Source organism: Macaca mulatta, chromosome 4, assembly GCF_049350105.2.
Source record: "Macaca mulatta isolate MMU2019108-1 chromosome 4, T2T-MMU8v2.0, whole genome shotgun sequence".
NCBI classification, from domain to species: Eukaryota; Metazoa; Chordata; class Mammalia; order Primates; family Cercopithecidae; genus Macaca; species Macaca mulatta.
The window spans coordinates 138,264,370-138,276,679 of NC_133409.1; the positions used below are offsets into that span (position 1 = coordinate 138,264,370).

Consider the following 12,310-nt stretch of genomic DNA (forward strand, 5'->3'; position numbering starts at 1 on the left):
AGTCCTACCTAGTCAAAGTCTAATCCCTTTAACCCAGAAAACAGGCTGACACAAAACCCTGGTCAGAGCCTGACCCTAAACCCAGATCTCAGACCCTTAATTCTAGCCACAGACTGGCCCAACCCTGTAGAGCTTGTCTATGACCCTGACCACAGACTGACCCAAATGAGGCTGGTCTAGGAGTGTATGCGGGAATTAGAAATAGATGTCCTGCCAATGGAGGCCAGAGAGCTATGTCCGCAAAAGGACAGGGTGTGACCAGCCAGAGTTGCCAGAGTTTTGGCAACTTGTGTCTTCCATAACAAAGCTGGGGCATTGATGGAAATTGAGGGTGCTAGAACCTTGTGACTGTGACCAGGCACCAGTCCTCTGCCTCCTTCTGTGCCTGCATGGCTGCCCCTACCCTGGGGCTCCTGCCTAGCCTCCATCTCACCTGCTGGCTCACTGAGACAGAGCCAAACACGAAAGGGAAGGTGATGGCCTGACCATAGGGCCCACGAAAATGCAGGTATCATTAACAGCCAGTGGCCTGTCCACTCTCAACCCCCTACCGCCCACCCCTTCCTGGAATAGACCCCAGGACACATGCAGAGGGGGCAAGCCCAAGGTATGATACCAGCAGGGCCAAGTGGACTGTCCAGATGGGTAACAGGGGCCTGGCTTCCTCTGGCCTCCACATAGGGGCCCCAGGTGTTCACATGGATGGAAATGGGAGGGCCAAGTCTCTTCATAGGCTGCTGTCTGGTCCACAAGACTCAACTGGCCCTCTGAAGGCTATCCCGCTTTCCAACCAGGATTGAAGGATTTCCAACCAGGATTGATTGGATCTAAAGGAATGGGGGTGGAGACTGCATCTTGTCGTTCCACTTCCACCCCATTCTGGACGTGGGAAGCATTTGTGGGCTTCCACTCTATGGGAGACTCATAGCCTCAATCCTTAAGGAATTTTCAATCTGAAAGGAAAACACAAACCCTGACCTCAGGGAGCTCCCAGTTTGACAGTGGAGACAGAGAGGCCCCGCATCAAGTAGAAAAACAACCCTCACTCTGAGGGACACAGGAATGAAGATATGTATCCTTGGTGCTACAGGCAAGTAGGTAGGAAAGACTGAATGGAGCAGACAGAGAAGTCTAATCCAGGTGTCCTCCTTGGAGGAGATGATACTCATGTCTGGAGAAAGACTTAGCCCACATACATACCCGTTCACTGGCCCTGCGACCACCCCAGCCCCAGGAATGCTCAGGGCCCAGACCATTTCCCTTTCTCTGCCCAGTGCCCGGTAGTCCTGAGGCCTGTACTCCTTCCCCCTGGGGAGTTGAGGATGGGTGGGGGACGGAACGGGCCTCCCAGGCATTCCTCCCGCATTCCTGGGGCCATGCCCTCCTTCCTCCCGGCCTCAGCCTGGCCATAAACTATTTCAGGCTTGCAAAATCTGGTCTGCTGCTCTCTTGCTCACAGCCCCCAGCAAGGCGTAGGCCTGGGTCCCGGCCAGAAAACCCGTAGCACCCACAGAATCCAGAGGGTTCTGGTCAACTAGGACAGAGGAAACTGGGTAACCTCTTGGGCAAATGAACATACAGTGGCGGGGAGCAGAGAGGATGAGGACTGGCCCCTCCACAGGGCAGCAGCCACAGGGCCCCACTTCCCAGAGAATGTACCCTGGGAAAAGGGAGAAAGGGCTGGGAAGACAGGCTGGCTTGTGTTTGGGGGTCCAGTTGAGGGCGTTCAGACAGATTTGGGGGTCCAGCTGAGGGCGTTCAGACAGATTCCTTCATATGAGACTCACCTCCCTCCTGACACCAGGCCCCATGCCCATGCCCACTTTACAGATGAGAAAATTAAGCCTTCGGCCAAAGCTCTTCTTGAGGCTTATGTAATGCCTCGCCACTCTGCCCATATGAAGTGCAGGGACTGGAGTCTGGCCTTTTGCCCTTCTTCACCAGTCCCCACTCTGCAGCCTATCCCAAATGTCAATAAATGCCAGTGTTCTTTCTCTGTCATGCCCCCCCGCCCCACACAGCTGCCCTAGACACCCAGTGCCCAGAGCCTCCACGTACCCATTCACCGTCTCCGCCCAGGATTCCCCTCCAAGTCCCCACACCCTGCCTCCCAAATGAGCTTCTACCTTCCTCCCCACCGCCACCTCCCTGGTCACAAGCTACTGTGTTCACACCCCGAGTCTCCTCAGTGCCATGGGGGCTTCCCTGATTCTGCTCTGGGAGTTCCTTGGAGAGGACTCTTAATTCTCATCCCTAGCTTCTCCTCCCCCGGGGTGAGCTTCCAGAGTCAGCGCCAGTGGGACCTGGGTGAGGGGGATCCCTCCCACCCGCAGGCAACTGGGTCCCAGAAGAAAGGGCCTGAAGCCACCTGAGCCAGGAGCCAGGGGCCAAGTCTGACACTTTTCTGTGTCACCAGGGTCTGGAAGAGGGCACATCAGAGAGGTGACCAGCCAATGAATGAATGAATCCCGCCATTCTGTATTTTAGATGCTGACAATATGACAGTGAATACAATGTGAAAAAACAAGCACACTTCCCGCCCCCATGGAGTTTTATTCTAGTCCGGCAGAAGGAGAAGGAAATGTAAACATACAAGGTCAGGTACTGCTGTGAAGCAAAATAAAGCTGCGGGTGCTATGCGAAGGATAGACTCTGTGTGTGTGTGTGTGTGTGTGTGTGTGTGTGTGTGTGTGTGTGTGTGTGTGTGTATTGTGCATATTAAGTAAAAGAATGAATCTGGACGATCCTGGGCCAGGTCAGACCCTAGCATTGCCACTGACTGTAAAATCTCAAGCAAGTCATGCCTCCCCTCTGGGCCTCACTTTCCTCATCTGTAAAGTGAGACCATGGACTGATAGACCATTGTGATCTGGCCTCAGCCTTGACCTTCCAGGATCCAACACATTTTGCCTCTGTGAATTTAATGGGGGGAATTATAGGCAGCTTAGAAGCGGTTCTGAAGAAGGAGAACCTTTCTGCTCTAGCAATTCCCTGAGGTTCCAATTTTTCTGTTGATGGCACATAATGTGCATAGATTTGCATACTAGGCCCCCAAACTCCCAGGAAAGGCACGTCTCAAAAATGTCAACAATTAGCACAAATGACTTGACTTATATTCAGACCTCTTCCCAGAGCAAGGGGAGGAAGGTGAGGTAACCTCCAGCCACAAAGAAAGCAGAATTCTTTGCCCCGAAGAGGCAGAGAGAGAAACCCTGCTTCCTCTCGTCTCCTCGGTGCCTTCCAGCCCGTTCCCTCATCTCTGCTCAGACACCCCTGGCTAGGCTGCCCAAGAAATGCCCAGGGGGACCTCCTAAAGACCTACTCCTGAGTCACTTGATGACTTTGCCTAAGCCCCTAACAGGAGCTGCCTAACCCTGCCCTGCGCTATTGGTGTCCAGAGCAGCAGCTTTCAGGGTTTGCAGCAGCCTAGGGGATCCAGAGCACCCCCAACTCCAGTCCCGCCACCTCAGCCCATGCAAGGCCAATCCTAGAGGCTCCAACCTCTAATATCTCCCAAGATCAGTAAACATTGCAGCTTCCCCTCACAATGGCTGCCTGGTCAGGATTTGCAAATCACACACTCACATACACACTAACACATACACACACGGAGGGGCTTGTGCATGCTTTCACACACACAGCATACTCACTCATGCACACACAAACACATACTGAGGTGCACTGAAGGCTCCCACCCAGGACAAATGATCTGTGGGGAAAAGAAAATTAATGTTCATAGAGTGCTTTACTTATGCCCATCTCATCTAATCCTCTCCACACCCTAGGAGCAACTTTTTGGCACTCCCATTTTGCAGAAGAGGAAACAGGCTGCCTGGGTCTGCTGATTCCTGCCCTTGTGAGCTCACTGCCCCATACTCCCATGCTTGTTCACAAATGGAGGTGCTGTTACAGAAGAAGTTCTGAGCCTGATTCTGCTGCTGCCTCTCCAGCTAACCTTAGGTACAACTCTCCTCCTCCCAAGGCCTCAGTTTCCTCATCCAGGTAATGGGAATCCTAATGCCTTTCTTTTCTCTGCATAGGCTTAAACCAGATGGCCCACGACAAGCCGTTCCAATTCCCATGTCCCAGAGCTGCCAAATTTGAGCCCCAGTCACCCACCATGAACCGCCACCTATTCCAGGAACCTGGCCAGGAAGCCCAGGATAGGCTTCTTACCTTGTCTTACCATTGGGATGGGTCTCAGAGGAGGCCAAGCTGGGCAGAACTCTCTCTCCCATTGGCCCTCAGGTGCCACCCCCATTAGTGCTGACTTACAGCTTTGCACTGCTGCTGACATCAGCACCCATCTGTCTGTTGTGGTAAGAGAGGCCTCCTAGGGAAACAAGTTTGCTAAATCTCAGCCAGGAAGGACCTCCTAGCTGGGCTGTTGGGGCAAGTTTGGTAAATACCCTCAACAGGCACCTTTGGAAGAAGGAGCGGGTGATCAGAAATCTATGCCTCCCCCAAGCAATCCTCTCACCTCCCTAGCCACCCCCAACCATGATCAAATTCCCATCCCTGGCTTTGGACTTTCCAGCTGGTTCCCTGAGCTACTCAGCCCGTCATCCCAATAACCAGCTTCCTACAAAATCCATCTCCTGTACCACCATCCCCCCAACCACTGCTGTCACCATCCTCTATCTGTCATCTCAAATCATCAAAACCCCATCTGCCACCACCTTCCTCCTCCTTCTTCATTCTCATCCCTACCACCAGCAGCACTCATCCATTCCAACTCAAAAGGTCACTATCTAATCCATGATCTATCTCACTTCCTGCCTAAATTCTTTATGGAGCAATAAACTTTCGCTGGAATGATACCCAGACCACAAATCTGGGACCCAATGACAGTTCCAGGAGGCCATGGTGCACCGTCTGTGGCTCAGTTGGTTTCCATTGGGGTCTATTCATATGGCATCTGCAAACACTCAAATGATGCAGATACTTCCCTTACTTAATACCCATCTGGCCCAGGGTGGGCTGAGGGTGGCCCAGCTGGATGCAGCACTATCCCTAATCTCTCTGAGCAAGCAGCAAGCAGCATACCTGGCTTGTTTAAACACACACTTTGCCAGATGCTGAAGAACAATTAAAAGTGATCACAGTAGATCCACTACCCTGATCAATCTTGCCTGTCTTAAGCTCAGATAAGTCTGTATAGGAATCTGTTTCCAAATCTGTCATTTCTGATGGTACATATGCTGGACTTTTCCTTACAGGGCCAGCTAAAGTCAATGGAGTTCACACCCCAAGCAAGAGAAGAGCTTGCCCTAGCCTTCATCCAGCCTCATGTGTTGCAATTTGGCTAGAAATTGTTCAGGAGAATCTTAATTAGCATTCACCTGTGGTGTTGTGAAAAAAGAAAAAACAAAAAAAAAACACCTCACTTCAGGTTCCAAAGTCTGAGTTGGAGTAAAAAGACTGTTGGAATCCAGGATCCAACATACAACTGCTAAGCCTGTTTCTTCATCTGTAAAATGAGAATGACAATGTCTACCTCAAAGGATTGGTTTGAGGGTAGAGCATGTTAAAGAACTCTTAAGGATCTTTTGTCAGACCCAGCTTGACCACAAGATTGAGCTGAATCTGAATAAACATTCTAGAACACTGCCAGAAAAGCTACATTTACTATCTTATCTGACCTATGTAATTTGCAGAGTTCTTTTTACATGGGTTACTTCCAAAATCAAAATTAACGTTATCACTGATGCTCAGTTAAAACAGCATAGTAACTTCTGATTATTTCTCTCATGAAACTACCTATTTAGTTTTATACAGTCATGTACCACATAGCGATGTATGAACTGCACATACAACGGTGGTTCTGTAAGATGATAATAGAGCTGAAAATTTGCTAGCGCCTAGTGACATTGTAGTGCAATGCATTACTCACATGTTTGCAGTGATGCTGGTATAAAGAAACCTACTACATTACCAGTCACATAAAAGTATAGCATATACAATGATGTACAGTACATAATACTTGATAATGATCGTAAACCACTATGATATTGGTTTATGTATTTACTATACTTTTTATTGTTATTTTAGAGTATACTCCTTATCCTTTTATGTTAACTGTAAAACAGCCTCAGACAGGCCCGTCAGAAGGTATCCGGAAGAAGGCCTTGTCATCACAGCAGATGACAGTTCCATACCTGTTGCTGCCCCTGAAGACCTTCCAGTGCAGAAGATGTGGAGGTGGAAGGCAGTGGATGTTAATGATCCTGACCTCAAATAGACCTAGGCTACTTACCGTATGTGTTTGTGTCTTCATTTTTCACAAAAAAATTTAAAAATTTAAAAACAGAAAACAGCTTAAAGAATAAGGATGTAAAAAAATAGATTTTTGTACAGCTATACAGTGCATTTGTGCTTTAAGCTGTGTTTACAAAAGAGGCAAAAAGCTTTTAAGATTTTTTAAGTTTACAGGGTAAGAAAAGCTATATTAAGCTATGGTTAATTTATTACCGAAAAAAGAAATGTGTAAAATAAATGTAGTGTAGCCTAACTGCACAGTGTTTATAGGGTCTACAGTAGTGCACAGCAAAGTCCCAGACCTACACACACACTCACTCACTCACTCACTGACTCACCCAAAGCAAATTCCAGTCCTGCAAGCTCCATTCATGGTAAGTGCCCTCTATAGGTGTACCACTTTTTTTTTTTTTTCCTCAGCCTCCCATGTAGCTGGGACTACAGGCACCCACCACATCGCCCGGCTAATTTTTTGTGTATTTAGTAGAGACGGGGTTTCACCATGTTAGCCAGGATGGTCTCGATCTCCTGACCTCATGATCCACCTGCCTCAGCCTCCCAAAGTGCTGGGATTACAGGCGTGAGCCACCGTGCCCGGCCAGGTGTACCATTTTTTTTTTTATCATTTATACCATATTTTTACTGTACCTTTTCTATATTTATATATGTTTTGTATGTTAGACATACAAATACTTACCACTGTGTTACAATTGCCTCCAGTATTCACTAGACTAACACACTGTACAGGTTCATAGCCTAGGTGTATAGCAGGCTAGACCATCTAGGTTTGTGTAAGTGTACTCTATGATGTTTCACATGATGAAATTGCCCAACAACGCATTTCTCAGGATTTGTCCCTGTCGTTAGGTGATGCATGACTGTACTCTGACATCCTCTCCAGCTTTTGTGTGTTTTTATTTTTATGATGGGCTGGAGACAGGACATTGTATCTGCTTTTCCCTACGTAAGTCTTGCCATGCCCTTTGGCCAAAGGCAATTCAAATATGGACTTCCTACTGTCACCATCAAGGTCACTACGATCTAAGTGTTTTTTGGGGCTTGTGCAGAGAAGGAAGCAGATGAGCCCCCGCCTTCTCTGTTCCCCATGATGTAGGAGAGAAGACACAGGCTGAGCCCCAGGAGGAGAGATCAAAGCTTTAGATCTGAAAGGGTGGTTCCAGCCCAGCAGCATGAACGTGGCCTGGGAACATGTTAGACATGCAGGTTCTCAGGCCCCACCCCACACCTGCTGGATCGAATACTCTGATTTCTGCACTTGAGCATACATCACTCAAGTTTAAGAACCACTGCATTAGAGAACAGAACCCCTCAACCATAGCTTGCATAACTTCACTGTTCCAGTGAAGCCGTGAAGACACATCCAGGTCTCAGGAAGTCATTTTAGCCTGGAAAGGAAAAGAAGGAGGCATCATTGGCGTGGGCCTGGGAGCCCCTATGCTCAGCACTCCTGGAAGTGCGCAGACAGGGAGGTCTGGGGTCTGGAAAAAGAGCAGGAATCTTGGGAATTATAAGGCTGAGAAGGAAGTGAGGAGGGCGCAATGTGCCTGGCTGCTGCTCAGGCCTCCTCACTGGCAGGGGGTCCCAGCAACCTTGTTCCCTAGGCCCATGCTGAACTTGCTAGTGATGCTGGCATTCCTAGCTGTGGTTCGGCACCAAGGTCCAGTGACCTCCCAGACCCAGCCCCGGGCTATTTCCCTAATAGAGACCTAACCAGAGGGCCTGAGTTTGGGGTGCTGAGGCATTGACTGTGTAAGGGCCCTGACCCACTACCCCATCCACTGTTCTCCCTGCCCCCTCCACATGTGTCTGGGGCTTTCCCAGGAGTTGGAGCCACACTGAAGGGACATAGAAGCCACAATTCTTGCCTTCAGAGAGCCCTGCAAGCTGCTGGGAAGATGAGTACTGAAGACCACCAGTTCCCAAGTCCTAAACCATGTGCCAGACATCGTGCTGAGCTCTTTGTGAACATTATAGGATTAAATGAGACAGTCACCCTTGAAACAGATACAAACCCAGAGCAGAGAACGGTCAGCACAGGAGATCTAATTGGCAGGTGTACCATGGGCACCTGAGAGCTGGGTAGTCAAGAAGTTTCCCAAACGGAAGGAGGCCCATTGCTAACTTGGAGACAGAATGTGGAGGCAACAAGTTCATATCTGTCTCTATTTCTGTCTCTTCCTCTCTCTGTCTCTACCTCTCTGTCTCTTTCTTTCTATCCTTCTTTCTTCCCTTACAATAGACCACTCCATAAATGAGCAACCTCTCCTATGCCAGACTATGATCCTGTCATTAAACCCCTATTGAGACCAGGCACTATGGCTCATGGCTGTAATCCCAGCACTTTGGGAGGCCGAGGTGGAAGGATCACCAGAGGTCAGGAGTTCGAGATCAGCCTGGCCAACATGATGAAACCCCGTCTCTATTAAAAATACCAAAAAAAAAAAAAAAAAAAAATTAGCTGGGCATGGTGGCAGATGTCTGTAATCCCAGCTACTCAAGAAGCTAAAGCACAAGAATCGCTTGAACCTGGGAGACAGAGGTTGCAGTGAGCTGAGATCGCGCCACTGCCCCCCAGCCTGGATGACAAGAGTGAAACATCACCTAAAAAAAAAAACCAGGAGAATGGGCAAACAAACTACTCTATATCCATACATTGGAATACTGGCCATCAGTAAAGAGAAACAACCTACTGATACATGCTACAACATAGATAAATCTCAAAAGCACCATTCTAATGAAAGAAGCCAAACAGAAGAGACTATACATTGTATACTTCCATTTATAAAGACTTTCTGGAAAAGGCAAAATTACATAGAAAAAAAGCAGATAGACTAGTAGCTGCCTGAGACTGGGAGCCATGGTAGGGATTGACTACAAATGGTATGAGGAGAACGTGCTTAGGGTAACAGAAGTGTTCTAAAACTAGATTATGCTGATGGTTGCACAACTGTATAAATTCACTTAAATCGTGAAATGTATGCCTAAAATGAGGATATGTTCTGGTATGTCAATTTTACCTTCATAAAGAGGCACTGACAATGAAAAAAAGAAGATGGCTGATGGAAGGATAGATAGCTAGACTTGTGAAAAAGTGATTATAACAAGATGTGGATGATGTGATTATATTATAGGATTGGGGTTGATATGGGTGATCACTGTACAATTTTTTCAACTTTTCTGTAAAAGTTTTCATGCTAAAATGTTGAGGAGATTTTAGGAAGCTTGAAGCAGGAAAGGGATCGAGGGATCTATGGTTTAGAAAGGTAATTTTGGCCACCGGGATATTAAAGTGAAATCACTGACAATGGTGTTGGTGAGGATGTGAAGAAGCTGGGACTGTCATATGCTGCTGCTACAACCACTTTGGAAAACTGGCAGTGTCTACCCTATGACACAGTAATTTCACTCCTAGGTATTTAGTAGAAATGTGTACACTTGCACACCACAAGGCAAAGATAAGAATGTTACAGCAGCATTATCCATCATAGCCCTAAGCAAGGAACAACCCAAAGATTATTAGTAGAATGGATTAAAAATCGCATAGTCATACAACGGGACACTATACCACAATGAGAATAAATGAACCACACACATGACATGGGTGAATTTCAAAATGGTGAGCCAGAGAAACCAGAAACAATCAAGTTCATCCAGTGCGATTCCATTTATATAATGTTCCAAAGTCAGGCCACACTAACTGTCAGGAATAGAAGGCAGAAGAATGCCTGCCTTTGATGGGAGTGACAACTGGGCGGGGACACCAGGCAAGGGTTACGGGAAGCTGGCAATGCTCTATTTCTTGATCTAGATGATGTGTTGCAGGTAAAAGATCACTGCACTATGTATTTATGATTTGTGCACTTTTCTGAGTGTGTTTTTTTATTAGAGGAAAAAAAATGTTTACTAAACAATTGGGGAAAAAAGAAACCTGGCCGGGCACAGTGACTCATGCCTATAATCCCAGTATTTTGGGAGGCCAAGGAAGGAGGATCACTTGAGCTCAGGTGTTCAAGACCAGCCTAAGCAACATAGGGAGACCCCATCTCTACCAAAAAAAAAAAAAAAATTTAACTAGCTGGGTGTGGCCGCACATCCCTGTAGTCCCCGTTTTTGGGGGGCTGAGGTGGGGGGATTGTTTGAGCCCGGGAGGTTGAGGCTGCAGTGAGCCATGATCATGCCACTGCACACCAGCCTGGGCAACAGAGTGAGACCCTGTCTCAAAAAAGAGAAAAGAAAAGAAACCTATTTGACCTTCACTCAAGGACACCCTCACCTTAAACCTGACCTCTGAGGGGCTTCTGGAGATGCAGCAAGTTTGCTTCCGCCCCTCTGAGCAGCCTGGGACAGTCTTCGGCTACACATCCAGCACAGGCAAAGTCCTTGGCATTTGTCAGATCTGCAAGGTCAGAGGAGAGGAAAGAGGCACTGGAGGCTTTGATGCAGGATAGCCCAGGGAGCCCGCAAAAGTCCTAGAAAGTTTGGCAGCCACCCTAAATCAGAATGAATCACAAAGGATCATTCCAGCCCGGTCCTGCATGAGATCGGCGGGGGGAGCAAGCTGCGGGTGAACAGAAGTTAAGAATTGGTGAGACATCAGGCCTGCTCTCCTGCTCAAAGCTTTCACCTTCAAACAGTCCTCTCTGCCTTGTTATAGTTGTCTAAAAAGGCTTTAATAAAAATCTACTAAAATTAACTCAGTAGGAACTCTTCTTGTAAAAAGAATACTCCTCCTTTTGATATATTTTGTGTTCGTGAGGTTTCCATTTTCAGATGACAGGGCCTCTCAATACAGAGACTACCTTCTTTTTTTTTTTTTTAATAATCAACTCCAATTTTCCACGAAGGGAAGGCAGGGAGGTTGGTTTATAGGTTATCCATAGCAGGAAGTCTAATTCCAGGTAGAGCAGTCAGGCTTTCCATGATTACAGCTAATTGAGTACTGGCATTGTCTGTGTGCCTTTGTAGGAGTGAGAAAATGTTAAAAATGTGATTAGAAATTGCAAACCCCTGGCTCAGGGCTGAAATGGTGAAAAACAAGCACAACCTAAAGCATTATCAGATTTAACCAACAGTTTTAATATGCTAACAGGCCCCAGAAGAGACTGCCACCAACAACGTATAAATTTGTGAGCACCGTAATATTGAATCAATATATTGTATCTTTTGTTTCTTTTTCTTTTCTTTTTTTTCTGGCGGGGAGGGTAGCGGGGGTGGGGATAGAGCTTCGCTCTTATTGCCCAGGCTGGAGTACAATGGCACGATCTCGGCTCACCGCAACCTCCACCTCCCAGGTTCAAACAATTCTCCTGCCTCCACCTCCCGAGTAGCTGGAATTACAGGCGCCTGCCCCCAAGCCTGGCTAATTTTTGTATTTTTAGTAGAGATGGGGTTTTTCCATGTTGGCCAGGGTGGTCTCAAACTCCCAACCTCAGGTGATCCACCTGCCTTGGCCTCCCAAAGTGCTGGGATTACAAGCGTGAGCCACCGAGCCCTGCCTGAATCAACATATTGAATGAATATGCAGCTGACCTTAGCAGAGACTTTCAGGAGACTTTTGCTGGCTGTAGACCAGTCTAGACCACATGGTGGGCTGGCTTCTCCCAACAAAAACCTTGACAAACTCAGGTGGGTACGGGGGAGAGGGGCTTGAAGGCCAAGTGATCCCCCAAGAAACTCAATAACAGACTTCTCTGCCCAAGTAAATTTGAGAAATGCTATGTTCAAATGAAACACACACTGTTGGTGAGGCTGAGGAAATAGGCTCAAACTCAGCTGGTGGCCGAGCGACCAGGACCACCCCTAAGGGGGGACCACCTGATGATATCTTTCAAAATTAAAAACGCGCATGGCCTTTGACCCAGCAATTCTACTCCCTGGAATTTTTCCTGTTGATACACTCCCACAAGGAGCAAATGACGTGTGGGGAAGGTTATTTGTTTGCAGCATTGTTTATAATAATAAAAGCCTGGAAACAGCCCAGCTCTCTCAAAAAGGGTCTGGCAAAATAACCTCAGGAGGAGCAGCGAACATC

The 12,310-nt window shown here is 47.5% G+C and overlaps 1 long non-coding RNA gene across 1 annotated transcript; it reads left to right on the forward strand.

Annotated features, from left to right (window-relative positions):
* The first annotated feature begins 351 nt into the window (after window positions 1–351).
* On the forward strand, window positions 352–8,061 carry LOC114677404 (uncharacterized). The gene is made up of 4 exons (XR_003728679.2): window positions 352–508; window positions 2,488–2,596; window positions 3,786–3,960; window positions 7,107–8,061. It is a non-coding gene; the product is annotated as an uncharacterized LOC114677404 (long non-coding RNA).
* The last annotated feature ends 4,249 nt before the right edge of the window (window positions 8,062–12,310 follow it).